Here is an 18,611-nt window from a genome sequence, read left to right as displayed (position 1 = left end):
TACAAAGTCTCATACTTGGTGGAAGGTAACCATCAAGAGTGGCCAGAAACAAGCTGAAGAGCTGACCTGGTGGGGACACGCGGGGACAGACAAGAGGTGTGGCCCTGCCTTTTAAATGCACTCAAACAAATGAAGATAGAAACTGCCTGGATGTTTCATAGATATAAGAGGGAAAGAGAAGAGCAAGATGCAGATGAAGTGCTATTCCTATCTCACAGTGCAGACCAGAGAGTGATTTCTTTGCATTCTCAAGTCCGACTCCTAAAGAGTTTCATTAAAGATTGCAATTACAGAAAGTCTATTTACAGAGGAGTGTCTTTTATACAAACCACATAGTGGAGTCTCCACCTTAATGCCTTGTGGCTAAATCTGCAGAAGGCCTTGGGCCTGGTTCAGCAGCTCGCCATCACTGGGGAGGGTCTGCAGCCTGCAGCGATCTGCCCAGGATCCCACATGAAGTTTCTAGGGAAAAAAAAAAGAAAGAAAGACTGACTGTTTACCCTTAGCAAATTTCAAGTTTCCACTTGAAAACTGAAATTGGTCTGACTGGAGATTTTCAATAAATTATTTCCAGCTTTGGAAAATACATATCAAAAGCTTTTGTCAGAAAATACAAAGATAAGACATAGACAGGACCAAAATATTATTATCTCAAGTTAAGATGTAGAGAGAGACTCACAGACAAGACTAAGATCTTAGAGAGTTTGTGGTAGAACCTGGAAAAGTTCCTCTAATTCCCTTCCAGTACAGCTGAGAGAAGGCTGCACATCATTTTACCATGACACAGTTTAAAACAAAACAAAACAAACTTGCAACCATTTTTTCTAAAAAACATCTTACTGTCATCTTGTCTGTACTGTCAAATGCCAAATCCTAGCTCTGTGTTTGTTGTCCACAGATTATTACCCATCGGCGTAACTAAATCTGTCTAACTCCTGCAGATTCCCCAGAGCATAGTCCTTCCAGACCAACCACTCATTTACAGTAAGCCCGTCTGTCGCTGGGCTCGGTAGCAGAAGGCATCACTAATTAGCACTTCTCCCCACAGGAGCATCACTCCCCAAACTTATGTTTGGTTCAGGATGTGACTTGTAAGCCTTTAAATTTCATTTGTACGGTGTGTCTTTGGAAGCGTAAGAGACAGGAGAGGCTCATCTGGTCCATTGTTGTGATCTGGCTTTAAGCAAGCGGGGTCTGACCATGAGCAAGTCATAGCTTTTTACTGGTGAGAGGCGGTGAAGGTCCCGGTGCAGCCAGGGGGTCCACCAGCAGCAGATGGCAGTGCCTGCTAAGGTGTGATGCCCACATGCTCACCTTGCCAAAGCCAACCCCAGGGGCTGCCACCCAAGCACTTTCCAAAACTTGCCCATGACTGCACGCCTACAGAAACTCTACTGGGCAGGGCCTCTTACCAGATTCAGAGACATCTACATGCTGGATGGACATCTACAGCTAGAAAGAGGAAGGGAGTCTGGTTTTGCTGACCTGGGGTATATTTTGATAAAATCGTTTGCAGCTACAAGATGCAGCCAGGTGTGTCCCAAGTTTAATTAGCAGGTTTCTGTGGACTGGCTCAGTTGCTCGTTATCTCCATTTGTTTTAATAACCACAAGCAGGCAGGGGATAAGGCCCATGCACATGGCACCTACGCAAGGGGACAAGGGGAGTTTTTGCCTCAGCATTTAAGAACTATAAAACAGCAGAGGAAGACTTTGCCAGAAAAAAAGGAAATATTTGGCAATAATCATTATTTAGGAGAAGGTCTGCTGCTGTCAGCACAGTGATCGTCCTTGGGTTTATAGCTCCTGGTATCTGTCAGCAATGACTACCTGCTTTGCATAGTAAAGCCATAAATGAAGGTTGTGTGGAAGCAATCCCTTACTCCCCAGAACAGACTCCCTGCAATGACTGCTTATAGCCATTTTAGGAACTGTTATTGCATGAGCAAGCCACAACCCCCCAAAAAAGCCAAAGCTGCAGGGAATTGGTCTTCATGAATGTTGCAAGAGGTCTACAGTTCATGCCACACCTTTTTTTTTTTTTTTTTTACTTCTCTTTCTCTTCTTCTGGGCTTATAGAACAGTGTTACGTATGTCCCACAAACGACTGCACAATGGGTCTATTTTGTCAGCCACATTTTGTAGAGGAAATTTTTAAAGAAAAGCATGCTATGAACGTCTCCTGAAACTCTCCTTATTTTATGATTCCACTGCCTGGTTTTATCCCTCCTGTATTCCTTTGTTGCTTTCTCTTTGACTCCTGCCAGGTTTGGCTTTATGATGTAGTACAGAAAAAGCCATATTCTGACTTCTTTTGTGTTAACAGAAGCGCAGCATTATCCTACTCAAACAACAGTGTGACTTTTGATTTACTCATGGGTAAACACACCCCACTAAAAGATTTTTTTATTCATTGATGTTTCTCCCTAATAATTTTACTGAGACACACGTCCCTGCCCTTTCTTCCTCACAGTTAAACACCCAAATCATGCTTGCTCAACTTACATAATTAGCATTGCAAATGATTAATTACTTTTGGTCATTCAGGTTGCGTAAAAACAACAGCATCCTGGTTTTGAGTAACAGTGTGCTATATTATCCTTGATAACACTTCTCCTTTAATACAGATCCCATCAAGTGATCTCATTCCGTTTTATGCAAGGAGCTCCTCTCTCTGTTAATTTCTGCTCCATGCTATGTTAATTTGAGAGAGTCCTCAGGCTCTAACAAGTTAGCAACACTGCCCTCATTAAGGAACATGAATATGTCACCAGGGAACTATAGTAAATGAATAATACAATGTGCAGCCTCATTTCTTGGAGTATCACATGAGAGAAGATCAAAAAACTACAGTTTTGAGGGGAGTGTGGAAAACATCTCTGTCAGTTGACCTTTCTGGGAAAGCATTTGGGATGCAAGTTGCTATTTCCTGACAAATTACATATGCTCCAAAACGCCACTCAGCCATTATTCCTTTGTGCAGGTACTACTGCAAGGGAAAAACAGAGACTGGATCCGAATGAAACTCACCAATTCGAACACCTTAGACTGGGTATAAAACTGGAACCAATCTCAGCTGGTACAAACCTACACAGAAAGACAGTCCAGTGTGTTCCAGACATTATCACAGATGGAAATATATTGATTTATGGCAGCAGAAGACAAAGCCATTTGCCTCTCAAAATCCTCTAGACAAAACTCCCCTTTTCCAAAGTAGCCTGGGATCTACTTCAGACAAAAATGCCATGCTCTGAATTAAAACCAAAGGATCCTGAGCCAGCCTTGGGTTCCCTCAGCTTAGATCCTGAAGGTATTCATGGTCTTAGAAAGCTTTTGCCGCATTCCCTGAATTTTCATTTTGCTTCATCCACGGATGAGTTTTCTTGACTAGCTGAGGTGTCCAATTATACCATACACAAAAAACACAACAGAATCAATTGCTTTGACAGGACATGCTGTGCTCATTATCTCCTTCTACATAAATGGCGAGCCAAAGCTGCTGTATTTGCACTGCCATTAAACTGAGAGGGGCCAATTATAAAGACAAAAGAAAGAGAATGTGATTGTCCATTAGAATTATCAAATTTAGGCACTTTTAATAAAAATTTTATCTAAGATGCATTTAATATTTTCTATATCCTCCTTCCAACAAATTTGGATGATCCTTGTTGGTATAAAATATAAAGGCACAATTTGATGACAACCTGTCATCACTCACTTCGGTCTGCCAAATCACACGGTGTGTGTTTATGTGCATGGTAGGCATCCATAAAACCAGCTTCTCTTCTGAAAGTTGGCAAACAACATGATTGTGCTATTCACGAGACAGCCACTGGCAAGCAGAAAGAGCAAATGCAGTGTCATGCTCACACGTTTTAATTCTCTTCGGTATATTGACCACAAGATACGTTCCATTACAGCTGCCCTCTACTGTGGGGGAATAGCTCAAATGAAGGCAATGTGATCTTGGGAGAGCTATGAGGGTTGCGTAATACTGACTATAATGGAAAAATCCCTAGATGAGGGAGAATATTTGGGAAGATGATGGAAATTACTGGGCTGAGGAAGATGTAAATAATGCCAGCTTTACCAGTGGGAAAGAGGAAACAGGTACGTCACAGATGATTCCTAATGTCACCTTCCTACTTTTAGTGTCTTCTACATGAGTGTCTAAAAAAGACAGAGGTTGTTTTACAAACTCAAGCTCCTCCTGTTCTCAAACATCCATACAGCTTTACCTGGGAGAGGGCTGAGGGGAAAAAAAAAGATTAAAAATGGATGTTATTTAGCTCTGATTAGTGAGTGAGGCAAAGGCCAGAAGAAGGACTAGAACTAATGAGGGAGATACTGAGCACAAGCATAACGAGGCAGCAAGGAACGCACCTGTAGGCAGCACATTTTGTGATAATTAGGTATAAATGTCTATTTGCCAGAGTAGACAGCAGTACAGGCTTTTATGGTGCTTTACTACTAGTGCCAGGGTAGGTTAGTAGTGGCCCAGCTGAGTGTAATAGGAACCCCCAATCCAATGCCATCCTCTAACCCATAGAAAGGCAATTCTGTATTTAATGTCTGTGTTCCTACCTCCCAAACATAAAACAGGGACACATGGATCTATGAGAAAGGCCACATAGCTTTGCTCCAAACTGTGCCTTTTTACTTCAGCCATTATTTCTGCAGAGGTTTGCACTTTGCATTGTTTTTCCACATCTATCTCAGTGAGAAACAAAAGAAAGGGTTTTTTGATCGGTTTTGAGGGGTTTTATACTTCAGCTTCTGCTTGAAAAATAGACGTTGCTTGGGATAAGCAGTGTCCCTTGTGGTCAAACACATGTTGATACTGGAACTGTCTCCAAATTTGCTGTTGTTTGCTTCAACAATTACCTGTGACATTGACCTGAACCAATTAGGGTGTGATTTTGAACAGGCTTAAAGGGATCATTACTTAGAGGCAGAAATCTAAGAAAGCCAATTCTGTGTTAGTTCACTAGGAATGATTATAAAAGGGTCATTCTCAGAGGCACCAAACCCTCTCTCACCAGAAGAATGTAATTCTATGGGGGAAATGATTGCACAGGAATGCAGCAGACAAAATGCATTACTTGGCATTGCTCCCATCTCAGAGGCAGGTATCAAGCAACGACATGCATGGAGACATCCATCCAATTGTCTTTCGCTTGCTACCTACAGAATCCCATTAATTTCATAAACTCTTGTTAGTGCCTTAAATTCCTAAAACATTACCCAAGAATATTCTTAGCATCTGAGCAACTGGGAATCAATAATAGTCTTGGGAAGGGGCAAGAAGGGGAATAAGGGTTAATAGCAATTATTCATAGAAAGCAATCTAAACCATTTTTTAATTTAATTTGGAGTGCCAAATGTAAAGGATTCTTGAATGCGAAGGCCATTTTAATCATGCTGATCCTGTGTCTTATTGAGTAGGAACAGAGTATTACTCATTTTTGTGACCCTGAGTTATCAAGGACATGCTGGGCAAACAGCCAAGATAATACAAGCTCAATAATAATAATCTATACTTAAAGTTAACATGATGGTTATTACATGATGGCTGTGCTGATTGGAGGAAGGTTAGATCCTCCAGCTCTGGTAACTGCTTGACTTAGCACTTGTTTTAGTGCATGAGAAACATTATAAAACAAAGCATATATCTTAGAAGGGGGAGAAAAGCCATGAAATACAAGCAGCAAAGAAAAGGGAAGAGATAGCAGAATGATGAGGGTGGAAAAGCAGTGAATCCAAACACAGTTTGAACATGTTTAAGAAAAAAAAAAAATGGCAGAAAAATTCCCCTGGCTCCACCTGCACAGAGGACTGTCATTGTGTGTGCCAGGAGAACAGATCAAGAGATTGATAGGAATGCTGTTCTATTTAAAGGACATGGAAATATGCAGAATCAAAGAAGTCAGAAGTGACAGAAAAGGCCAATGAAAGACTATCTCCTATGACTGCTCTCTGGGATACATTCTGGGTGACTGTCTAGTTGAGTCATTGAAGTCTCAAGCTGTCCTCTTCTGTGTCCCTCCTCAAACTGGAGTTGTACTTGTAGCTTCAGTTTTTATCCAATTTGTATGACTTTGTGTAGTACAGGAAATACATTTCTCTCTCTCTCTCTCTCTCTATATATATATATGTACACACACATATACATATGTATGAGTGTGTGTATATACATACATACATATACATATATATATATGTATGTATATACATACATACTATATATATATGTATGTATATACATACATACATATACATATATATATGTGTGTATATATATATATATGTATGTATGTATGTATGTATATACACACACAAGATTTATACTTTTTTGTTTAGCAAAAACAGGCCTTTAGCAATAGGCTTACTTTTCTTAGTTACTTCTGTGGATCCCATGGCTTTTCAAGGATCCAGAGACAACGGCTTAACAGCCATTGGCATTATCCATTAATCATCTATCTTGGGCCCCTCATGCCCCAGGGATCAGAAGAGAGCAAATTCTAGAAGCTGTCTCTTTCTTCAAACTGTATGAATAAGATGGTCCTAAAGCATTTTTCCAGCTGTAACATGAGTGTGCAATACACGCTTGGTTTTGTTCAGGTCACCAGGAACCTGACGCCATATCTGTTGTATGCTTTCTTTATATCAGCAGCAGATTGAACACTTTGTCTTCCAGGGAAAACTAGAAACTCCAGCTGAGTTCTGCTGCTTAAGTAAGTGCTGAGAAAAAGCTTGCTCTCACTCTGCCTCTACTCCGTGCTAAGGAACACCCAAATCAGGCAGGCTGGTCAGTCCCACTCTTCCAGCTATGCTATTCTTCAATGCTCTGCCAGGTGAAGGTCCTCTCAGATGCACTATGTGGATGAAAAAGTGGCCAGACAGCTGAAAGAATAAGCCTTTTACTTTCCAAATAGGCTAAAATGGCACTTTCCTAGACTGTAAACTTTCTGGGACAGAGCTTATTTCACCTACCTGTACAATCAAATACAATGACATCTGCCGCAGATCTTTTCTAGAGTTTAATGTTCTTGAACAGCAAAAGTATCATCTTTTATGTACCTCAGCTGATGCTACTTTTAGTGAGGTCAATGCACGGCTATTGAAAGTCTCACTTTTAATAGCAAGAGAAACTAGTCAGCAAAACACATGGGAAGTGAAGGGAAAGACAAACAACTTGCACGAGGTCATCTAGCAAGATGAGGTATAGAGCAGTCTCTACTCGTAAGAGTGGACCCAGGCCTGCTGGGTCTCAGTCTAGTGACTTGCTCACTAAACTATACCATACAAGCTGAGCCACAGAACTTACAATGAAAAAATGGCTTCAGAGGAATAGAAAGTGTTTTTAAGCACAGGTCACAGGTCTACTTTAAAAACATATAGCATTCTAGAGCTAATCAATATTTTTTGCCTATCACATTTCTCTTACATAGTATTTTTAGCAATGTAGTGTGGATTTCTCACTTTGCTATTACAGAGAAAAAACATGACAAGTACTTGCAAGTATCTTTAAGAGGCACTCTAGTGAAATACACACTGCTTAAAGGGCACATTTTTTGACAGAGACCTTAGGATTCTCTGTAAGTTGCAGCAGGTCTTAAAGGACTGAAAACAAATGTTGACATGGAGCTCTAGTGCTGCATGAAATTACTGACTCCATTTCCTCCTCGGCTTCAAGACACACAGAAACTTTAGAGAATCCCACCAGGAACGTTAATATGATGATGTGCCAGGAATAGACTGCAGCAAGCCAGTGAGGAGTTCCGACCTCACAGAAAGCCTGAGTGTCTCAGAGGGCTCTTCACTAAATAGCAGCATTTTCCAAACACAAGAGTGGAAACAAAAGCTGTTTAAAGGGAAACCATCCTCTTTTTGTTGAGGAGTCATTTTTTAAAGTGACATGGAAAGGAAGAGAATTTGCAAAATCACAATGTACCTCCAAGATGTAAAATATATATATATATATATACACACACACACATATATATATATATATATGCACACACACACATATATATTTTGTTTAATGTATTTTTAGTAGAAAAGACTGTTGACTGTATTTAAAAGGCAATGTTAAACTTGCTGTACAGGCCAAATTTAAGCTTGAAATTAGTCCAGCATGTTAGCAAATGGTTTCTGTCACCATGGTAGCTAAGTGGCAATGGGCTTAATCCTGCACTCACTGAAGTCCACAATAAAACCTCTTTTGCCCTCAGCAATGCTGGATCTGACCCTGTGAATTGTAACATGCTTGAAACCAGATCTTGATTTCTAGAACCTTTTTATCCAGTTTCTCACAGCAACTTGGGTTGGGAATTCTGTGGAGACCATTCCCTTGAAAGATGCCTGAGAGAAACTTTTTTCATTCAGCAACCAGTCCTTGGCTGCTTGGAAGAGCTACGCTGAGAGCCCAACAGGAAGCCAAGCCATCTACTCCTTGGGCAGCAGGCACCACTGGCAACATGTGCCAATGAGAGGGAACAGGGAGGGAGGGGAAGCAGGACTCAGACAGTGCCCAAGTTTCCAAGCAGTTTAAAGAAGAAGGGAATTGTTCTCAAGGTTAAGTGTAGTTCCTTGCCTTTCATAAGCAACTTGATAAATAAACTTTTATCCTAAAACATTTCTATTGTGTTCTGTGAATGATGGTACAATGTAATGCTTGAGGAATGCACTATACGCTGGAGTGTATACACTTAATTCCTCAAGAGACTCACGAGGCGCGGGGGCAAAAGCACCTCCAAAAATCCTGATCCATAGGTGCAAAGATTTAGCCTCTAACCACGTTGTATTTTCATCCTCTTTTCCTATGGAAATAAGGACTAAGAGTGTCTTTCAGCCTCTCCTTAATAACTCTCAAACCTACTGGCCAGCTTCAGCCAAATTGCCTGTGGTGAAATTGTGGAAGAGTTCTCAGAAGTAAGAAGTTCCTACACAATTTGCAAAAAAAGTGGCTGTGTAGAGTGCAGAAGCCCCACATTATTGTCTTCAAGAGGGAAAGGGATGTGCCACGAGGTCGTGAATTACATCGTCTTTGAAACGGGGCTGGGGAACTCTGTAAGAAGAGGGCAGAAGTAACTGAGGGTGTTTTGTTGGCGTATTAATAACATAAATTTAGGAAGAGGGTTTTAGAATGTGTGTGGGCAGGGACATAATTCCAGAGGAAGCTACATTTCACTAATTCTGCTGCTTGATTGTATTACTGTTGTCTGTAAAAATTATTAAAATTATTAGACCTAGTTGACACAGTTTCATTAGTAATATGGAAAGGCCTGAAACAAACCACAAGAGGATGATAAGAAAAAAAGCTCAGATGCTGATAATAGGTAGTCATCCACAATATGAGACAATATTAACATTTAATTTAAACAGCATGTTAATTAATATAAATGCTGAAAGCCCTAGCACATTGAAGAAGAATCTGCAGATTGGTTAGTGAGAGCAAGAACTGCATCTACATGTTTTGGGGTACATTTTTGGGGATGTACCTGAGCTAAGTCAAAAGTTGTTCTGAGAGTTCCTCGACTGATCCCTTGATATGTTTGACAAACCTAACCAGCTGCTTATTTTAGTAAAGCTTCCTATGGAAATGCTAGCTCAGAATTAGTCATTGTACTCTCTAGAAACACACTTGAACAACTTTTTGTTTTGTAGGAATATGCTTAAAACATCAGCATAAAGGCTTAGGCATAAAGCAAGCATCAGCCTTAAGAGCTATGTCCTTCACGCAGGAAAAGAGATCTCATACGAGGCCTAGGAACAGAAACAAGGGACTGTAAGTCAAACAGGTGCTGTCCTTATGGAAGTGACTAAAGAGTCAGATTTTGCTCTCATTTCTGGCTTGAAAAGCAAGAGCAAGCCTGTAGAAGTAGTAGGAGTTCTTCTAACTTAAAGCCAATCTGGGATTAATATCTACTTTCTATACAAATTTAGCTTCTGCTAAAAGGAGGACTGTCTCACTCTTCAGTTGTTAAAATACCACTTTGTTAGAAGCAAGCAGAAGGTGAGGCAAGGAGCAAGTTTTGCTCTGCAATTAGGAAGACCTAGTAAAAACATACCTCACTTCTCCAGCAGGTGACAGAATGATAGTCTTGAACAAATTTTCTGTTGAGTAAGTGTCATAAGACTCAAGGAGACTGAAAATTCCCTTTCCTACAATGACTCAGGCTGGGATTTCCCCTAATTTTGTTATTAGCCTAGTTGCTATTTTTCTTCCTACACATTTTGTTGCTTAGGAGATTGCTTGTCATAGAAAAGCCCAAGGCCCCGTCCTACCAGCATCATGCCAAGTCACAAAATGCCGAACGCTCTTGCCTCCTGGGATCTGCCTTTGCAGAAGGAACAGACTTTGTTAGTACAAAGAGTTGCCAGGGAAGTAATTTTCCAGGCGCAGCCACTGTTTGCTCTCCAAAAGTCAGGTAGCATGGATTTATATTTTACATTCTCTGGGCAGAAATTTCTGCGGCAGAACAACGTAACTGGGCAATGATTTATGGGACAGAGGGTTGGTTCCATGAAAGAGTCATGGCACACAGCAGCAATTTCCCCACTCCCTGCCATTTATGTCAGGACTGTACATGCTTCTAGAATAATTATACTTACAACCCTGTGTAAAAATAGGAACAAATTCAGGAATTCTTTTTCCCAGGGAGGCTCTGCCAAATGTATTTGCACACAGTCTAGTTCAGTATGACCATCGTGCCCCAGAATAAACCCTAGCTCTTCTGTCCCATTTTCATCGGGAGATCTCAATCTGCTTCATAAACCCGGTCACCACTATTTCCTCTTTTTCCTATACATTTTTCTCTGTACTCCCAATCCTCCATCTTACAGATGGTGCAACTACAGCCAAGAAAACAGGGCAATAATAAGAGATACTGAAAATTCCTGGACCCTGGTTCAGTGCTCTAATGCATGGATACACTCTAAAGAGAAATCAGTATAAAATCCTGAGATTACTAAAGAAACAGACTAGAACAGTTCATGCAGACTAGAAAATGAGTCCTGCGTTACAAGCCCTGTCTCTTGCTATACACTGGCTTCTCAAAAGAACCAAATACATCATCTGTCAATGTGGTGTTGAAGCTCTTTAGTCTTTATCCCTCCTGAGAATTCCAGCGTTTATTTCTAGGATTTCAGCCAATGGTTTAAGAACTCAACATTAAGCCGTTGCTTCACATGCTGAATGTGCTGATTTCTTGCCCACGTATTTAAAAAGAGATGTGTCATAAATTGGATTCCGAGGGGTTAGAGGACTTTTCAAAAGACGTATTAAAAGACATATAGCATTCGAAAGCAGAGTACATTCAAAAATGGCTGCTCTACAAGATGACTCACAAAATGATACTACTGGTTTTGCTAGTAATGGCAAAGAAAAAAAAATCCTGTCTCAGATCAAACACTCAGATGTGGAAGCCATGTTCTTGTGGAAGACATACAAAATGTTTTACCAGCCTTGTTTCCTACTCGGAATGAAGGACCTGAGGAAGTGGGTAATACCAGCATATTCAATGCAAGCTATAGACAGTGAGGGTAAGTTCTCATGTCTTCATCTTGCTCTCATTTCTAGACGTTGACTAATCTCCCTTAGACTTTAAGAAAAGTAGGACAGACACAAATATTTAATTTCCTGCTCTCTCCTCCAATCTATTGTTCCTATCTATTGCTACCTGCCTTTGGTCTTTTTAGCTCCCATCTCCAGGAAGCCTGTTTGTGCCTGCTTATCTGTTGGCTTAAGCCAGGAGATCCATCTAGGTAGCTCTTTATCGCCGGATACCTTTATATAAAATCTGCTTACTGTCCAATGGTATCTTTGGAACAATGGACACTTTTATTGATCTAGTTGAAGTGTGTACTAAATGACAGATTATTAATGCCCTTTCAAAATTATTCCCCTTCCACTGGCAGAGAGGAGGACACAAGGTGAGCTGTATGTCAACCAAAATATACGACCAAGAAGGAAAGAACAAAGAGACAGAGGCACTTTCCCACAAGAAGAAAGCTTGTAAGGTTACATTTTAAAGATGGTAATATGTGTTCCATCATGGAGTGACAGCCCGGGGCTGAAGACTCCCAGGGAGGGTGGGAATATGTATTATGGGGTCATGACCATCCCACCCTTCCTTTATTGCTATGGTGGGAGGATTTATGTATTAATTTATATTGCTGTAACTCTTAAGAGCAATACCAAGAGGTCAGGGCTGTGTTGGACATGACACAATAGTGACTTTTAACACAAAGACAGTGCCTCCTTCACAGTGCAGATACCTTGCCACCTAGACAGTACACAACATGAGGACAGAGCGAGGTGTAATGGGGAGGCAGAGGGGGGAAAGTAAGAGCTGAGCCAGGGCACTTGAGCCACAGGCAGAGACAGACCTCCTTACTGATGTGTGCTGCAAAGTAATTGGGTCATGCTGGCTGAGGGTGTGAAAAGGACTTCACTTTGGGTGCCATCCTGCCTCTGCTACAGACAGCAGTAATCACACAATTCACTCTGTATAAGCTCAGGAGCCCAAAGACGACTGTTTGGAGTCTTCAGTACAGCTCCAGTAGAGCTGCCCATACTCGATGCATCAAGTACAGGCACTCTAATCCTTCTTGATTTCAACATGAACAAGAACAGCACAGCCAGATTTGTAACTCAGGTTTCTGGGCTCAGGCTTCTGAACTTAAGCCCTCTTCTGCCACCCCCCTGCTAGCCCAGCTGAGAACACTGCGCATCCATTTTCTCCCTACAGCTCTGCTTCGTAACCTGTTCTGTCTCATCTATTTTGATAATAAGCTATCTAGTGTCATGGTTTGTATATTCAGTGCCAAGCATAACATGGCACTAGATCCCTGCTTGGGGAGCCCCTATGCTTTACCAAAATCCAAATGGAGCCATGTGAACCACAGGGCAAAGAGAAACAACTCCACAAGGTTAGGGGAAGAATAAAAAGGGCCAAATTTACCTGTATACTATTAGCTGCAGCTGCTGCCACGAGGAAAGGGGCAGCAAAGCCTGTGGCAGCAGCTAGCAGAAGTGTCCGTGGTGAGGGAAGGAGGTGGTTAATTGCGGTTGCTGGTAAGCTGCAAGGCTCAGTATATCTCACAGAAGCACTCCCTTTCTATTCACTTTAGCTTCTTGTTTGATGGCTTCTAGTTTTTCTCTTTATTTTTTAATCAAAAAGAAAGAGCCTGAACTGGGGCTATTTCTGAATGCCCAAAGCTTTATTTGGGAAAGCTGGGGAAATACAGTGTCATCTCCATACTGTCTGAATGGCACAAAAGACATTACAGAACTTGCATAGGCTCTTGCATCCCTGTGGCTTCTTACTGCAGGGTTAAGTCCATTTTTTAAAAAAATACAGGAGAACTAAGCTTGCATTAAAACTGCCTGCGGGCTTTTGAATTGGTTTATAGAAATAGTTGCGTCAAGCAGAAAAAGAAGAGAAATCTGAAAAACAAATTCAACACCAAATAGTTTCTAGTGTGCCCATCTATTTCAACTAGTGTGATATTAATAGAACACACAACAGCAGGGAGTGGGAAAATAAACGTATTTTCACTCACATAAAGGGACTAAGTGACTCACAAATGCAAAAATAAATAAATGGCTCCCCATGATAATCTGAAACTGTATTATATCCACTGAGACAAATCAGCTCCTTAACTGTAACCTAACATGTTAAATTCAATCAGTTTATTTGAGGCTATGGACAGATTGAGTGATCAGTCTCTACTACCCTGGGCTTTTCTTTTCTTTCTTTCTTTTTTTTTTTTTTTTTTATCTCATCTTTACAGTGCCATTTTTCTTCTCGCTAGACATTTCAGTTCATTTCCCTGAGCTTTCTTCAGCTTTGGACTTAAAGAAAGAAAGAAAGGAAAAAAAAAAAAAAAAAAGCCAGAGGTAAGTCACAAGTAAGTATATACTGTGTATGAGAGGGAAATGTAGCAAAAAAAGTCAAAATAGGAGATTGTTACAACTGCATGGGTTGCACTCAGTGAATAAAAGTCATGTATTCTAGTTTCATAATAGAGATGTCCAGGGTCAAACAGGTGCTAGCTTCAGATGTTGTAAAAATCAAGAGGCGGGTTTTTTTGGTCTTGTATAATTGGCAAGCAGGTATTCCCCTAGAGAGATGGAACGAGGACATAGCAATTAACTCTCCCCTTCCTGGAACTGGAGTGCTAATCACATCCTTAGCAACTGCATGGTCACTACATCTTTTGCTCAAATCCTTTCTGATTCATTCTCCCGGTAACTTTGCTGATGGTCAGAGCAGAGGTTACACACACTTGCTGACACTGTGCTGAATGATTCCATCAATCTCTATTCTGCAAAACTGAACTCTGTTGCAAATGAAAATCAGCTGGGAGGTTAGAAAGAAAGCTAAGAAGTGTGCAGAGAATATATGCTATTTGCTTTTTAGAGGCACTGTGCAAATGACAAATACAATGCTTCACTACAGCCTCTCTGCTCTAATAGTCTTAAATGTGAGGGCTAATGAACTTTATCTTTCAACTCCATTGAACCTCATTACACTGTAAATACCCTTTGTGTAACATCTTCTTGTGACTCAGCTGCCAAAAACAACAATGATGTTACCAGAAAAGAAAGAAAAGAAAAAGCTATAGTCTTAAAAACAAGCCAATCATTCATCTTTCCACAGCAAATATTTGTCCTGGGAGAAGCAGTGACAAATTACAGAGCCTATAATGGAAAAAATGCTATATGTTGAGACATTTGTGAATACTAAGAGAATCAGAAAACAGCAGACAAGAAAACAGAATAAAAATCTCTTCCTGATGGTGTTGCTCAGAGCAGACTGTGCATCCCATCTGTAAGATCTATCCCATGCATTGCATTAATGAAAACTGGAACTGTTTTTTATTCCCCAGACTTTCAGGGTTAGAGTAACTGACCCCCTCTAACTACTTTGAGCGCTCCGGCAACACAGAAGAGCTGGGAGCTCCAGTCTTCACTGTGTGAAGGGGAGCAAGTGACTTATTTGCCTTGCTAGTGGTATGAAGTGGCTAAGGAGAATTAAGCCAAGACCCTAGCCCTTATTTTCAAATGTCAGTGTTTTGGTCCATGGAAAGGCTAATCTTAGCATTAGTCAAGCCAAGAGAGAGAAATAAAGAGTTTGCAGGAGAAAAATAGCTGTCATCTAATCAAGTACATGAAGCCTATTTCAAGGACACAATGCAGTTAATGGGAATAGGAGGAAACATTCCCCTGGGACAAATTTTCAATATCTTCTCAGCTGTAGGGTTACTTCCTGTGACAACGCTGGTGCTGATCATTTCTGGAGGCAGGACAGTGGACTGGATGGACGCTGCATGGACACAGTGTGACAATACTATTTTCAGGTGTGAAAAATAACATTAAAACGGAAGGTATAGATACTGGGGGGGCAGCTGGAGTGACTGGTTTAAGTGGTACTGACTGAGAAGCAGATAAATGCATAGCCTTCAGAAAGATATGCAGAGTGGGCTTTTTCAGTAAAGTCAGCATTTATTAAGTATTTCTAATTGGAGGACCTCAATTCTCCATTTTCCTAATTAATTCTTGTAACAAAGATGCCCTGAGTGCTGTATATGCTCACTGATTGCTGGACAAACATTATTGGAGTGTCAATATTTGCTTTTTCCTAGAGCTATCATTGTTTGAGAAGGTATAAGTCATTTGGGATAATGCTTTAGTAGTGTTGTATTAAATACACGTGGAAAGCATCTGGTATGCTCAGTCTGTACTTTTTTCACTCCCCCCCCCCCCCCAATGAAAACAACTGCAAGTTAGTTGATGAAGCCAAAAGGCAAGGCTATTAAGGTATTTCAAAGGAACAAATAATTTCTACTTTTCCAATTGCTATCAGCTTACTGGGGCCTTAGGTTCAGAAAAAAAGTGAGAAGTCTGAATTTTCACCCATTTTACATTTCCGCTGCCTGTCTATATAACTATGTGTGCCCTATCATCTCGCCAACTCCTTCTATCCTCATTTCTGATGCTTTGTCTTAAACTAGAAGGCAACACCTGTATTACAAAGATTTTGCTTTATATGTTTGTTGTTTTTTCAACACCTGCCATAATTGGCACCCTGCCCCTAATTAGTTCTTCTTGGTGCTAGTGAAACACAAACAAATCAGGAAATCATAAACATATTCTATGTTTTTATGTAAGAAGTGAAGGTTCTATTCCTTGAATAGGTAAAATAAAGCCTGACTGCATATCTGGACTGAATGAGGAGAACAGTAGATGGAGGTTTCTTGCTAACCAAGCAGCAAAAATTATTTTCTGCTCTAGCCAATATATAACGAAGCAGTCCAACTCTTCCAGGGGCTTGCCTTTTCAAATAGCACATAGATTTTCTCTGTAGTTCAAGAGCTTGAGCAATAATCAGCACAACGGAGCTGAAGATATCCACATGACTACAAGCTGACCAACTTAAAGCCTTGACCCCAAACTTAATGAAAAGTATCGCTCAGGATTTATGTGAAATTTATAGTACGCACAGTCAGTTTCTTGACAGGCTAACTGGGATGCATGGCTATGGAATAATATTTCAGAAGATCCTGTTGATCACTTGGTCATTCAACATAGGTGTAACTGCATTTCATATAAAACTGTCCCCAGGTAGAGAGAAGATCACTATGGTTTCTGGCAATGAAATGCCTAAGGGATGTCTCCTATTATACTTGGAAGAAAGACAGAAATAAAATGCATTGTAAAAAACAAATGCTATGGTCTCAGTCCCAGACACTGGTCAAGACATTGGCTGGAGTTGACCATCTGTTTCAGATCTAGAGATCCATAACACAGGACCAGAAATTTACTTTCAGTGTTTTTGTTTCATCCTGTCCTATAATCACAATAAAATTCGGCCTCGTATATACAAAAACACACCCTTCAGGAGGTGTTAAGTTAGGTGATCATTCTTGTGCAAGCCAATTGGGAAGGCATCTAAGTCCAAAACATTTCTTGTACCTGTGCAGAAATTTGGTTTCATGAACAGGAACTCTGCGTGTAACAGTGGACTGAAGAATCAACATCCATATCTGAGAAGAGATTTTTGTCTGTCCTGCAGGAGAATTTATATTTATATGAAGCATTACCAAGACCTCGCTGAACAGGAACATGTCTTGTCATTAAACTGCATAATCCTTTTCCTTTCTGCATAATTATAAAAGGGTGAGAAACTCTCACCACTCCAAATGCAGAGCATATGTTCAAATGTAACAGCTCATGTTTTTAGCTCTCTGGACACTCTTGGGACATTCTCCAGTGGATCAGCTATTTTAGTGGCCATCATAACACCACAAAGCTCCTCTATTCATCTTTTTTCACTTCTGATGAAACTTCCTCTATCACAGAGTACAGCTAATGGTCCAGATTTAATCAACAAAAGCATTTACATTTCAAAATAATGAAAGCCACTCAGCTGGTAACTTGTTAATTAGTTCTCAAGCATTCTTCCTTTCAGCCTTTATCCTCCCGTGCTGCTGCTCCAAACAGACCTGGCTGCAGCTGACAATGCCTCCAATAGCAAAGGAGATAACTTGAGCAAATGTTATCTCAGAGTCTTGTCTTGCCCTTAGGCTCACTTTACATCAATCTGTTGATTTTGGGAGAACTACTCCTGATTTACCTGGGGGTAAATATCTTAATGTATCACACTATCCCCAATAAGCTTTTTGCCTTCTGTTTTTGAATGATGAATGTCTGTGAAGCAATTACATGCCTGAATTTAAGATCCTCTTGCCCTTTATTTTTTAAACATGCTATTCTTCCACTCTGGATTCCTAATATTTGGGGTCAGATTCTCATTTCTAGGACAGTTATTTACACCTCTTGACAATTTAATGCACTTTGCTCTTGATTCCAACATGAACGCCCTTTTACTCAAGGCAATACAAAGGTGCCAAAATACAAACAAGAACTTGTCTGTTAACCATTTTTTCCTAGCACCCAGATACTTGCAAATGAAAATGAATGTAAAGAATGAGGATTTGGTCCTAATTTATGCCACTGTGCTTATAAAACCAGAAATATAAATGCTAGCTCTCATGGTCTTCCCCAGTAGATTCCTTAACAACTGCAGAAATCCACCAATCAGTCCCCTGTTCAGGATATGGTTCGACTAACCTGCTGGCAATCAGCTCCTCCAAAGCCTAGGCCAATTTTGTCCTGTGAGTATCAATTCTCCTGTCATAGAGAACAGACAAGATTTTAAATAAAAGAGGACATTTTATGACATAAAATCAGGATGTTCTATTCAGTGTGTAATTTCTTCCTATATTCTAATTTTGCAAAGCATGTAAGTGTGTGCTTACCCTTAAGTACATGATTAAAGTCTTTCCTGAACTGCAAACTCTCTCTTCTCTCCTGCACTTCTAGGGTTTAGGGGAGTCTTTCTCTCTCTCTCTCTCTCTCTCTCTCTTTCTTTCTTTCTCTCTTTTTTTCCCTGTCACATGTAATGCATCTTTGCAAAGTTTTTTCTCTTTCCTAAATATGGTAGGTGGGTGAGAGACTGTAGGAGGCAATTTATTTCAATAATAATATGGGGGAATAGGTTATAAAAATAGCACCACATTCCAAACTTGTTAAGAGGAATT

At 40.4% G+C, this 18,611-nt stretch overlaps 1 protein-coding gene across 1 annotated transcript in view; it reads right to left on the bottom strand.

Moving 5' to 3' along the window:
• Positions 1-349: 349 nt before the first annotated feature.
• The window catches only part of KLF7 (KLF transcription factor 7), a 95,982-nt gene continuing 77,720 nt past the window's right edge, over positions 350-18,611 (bottom strand). Inside the window, exon 6 of the transcript XR_009958783.1 lies at positions 350-462. The gene's annotated coding sequence lies outside the window, so the exon portion shown is untranslated. The remainder of the gene's footprint in view (positions 463-18,611) is intronic.

This window comes from Rhea pennata, chromosome 6, assembly GCF_028389875.1.
Source record: "Rhea pennata isolate bPtePen1 chromosome 6, bPtePen1.pri, whole genome shotgun sequence".
NCBI classification, from domain to species: Eukaryota; Metazoa; Chordata; class Aves; order Rheiformes; family Rheidae; genus Rhea; species Rhea pennata.
Note: the sequence above shows the minus strand (reverse complement) of the source record. Positions and strands in the feature narration are given on the sequence as shown.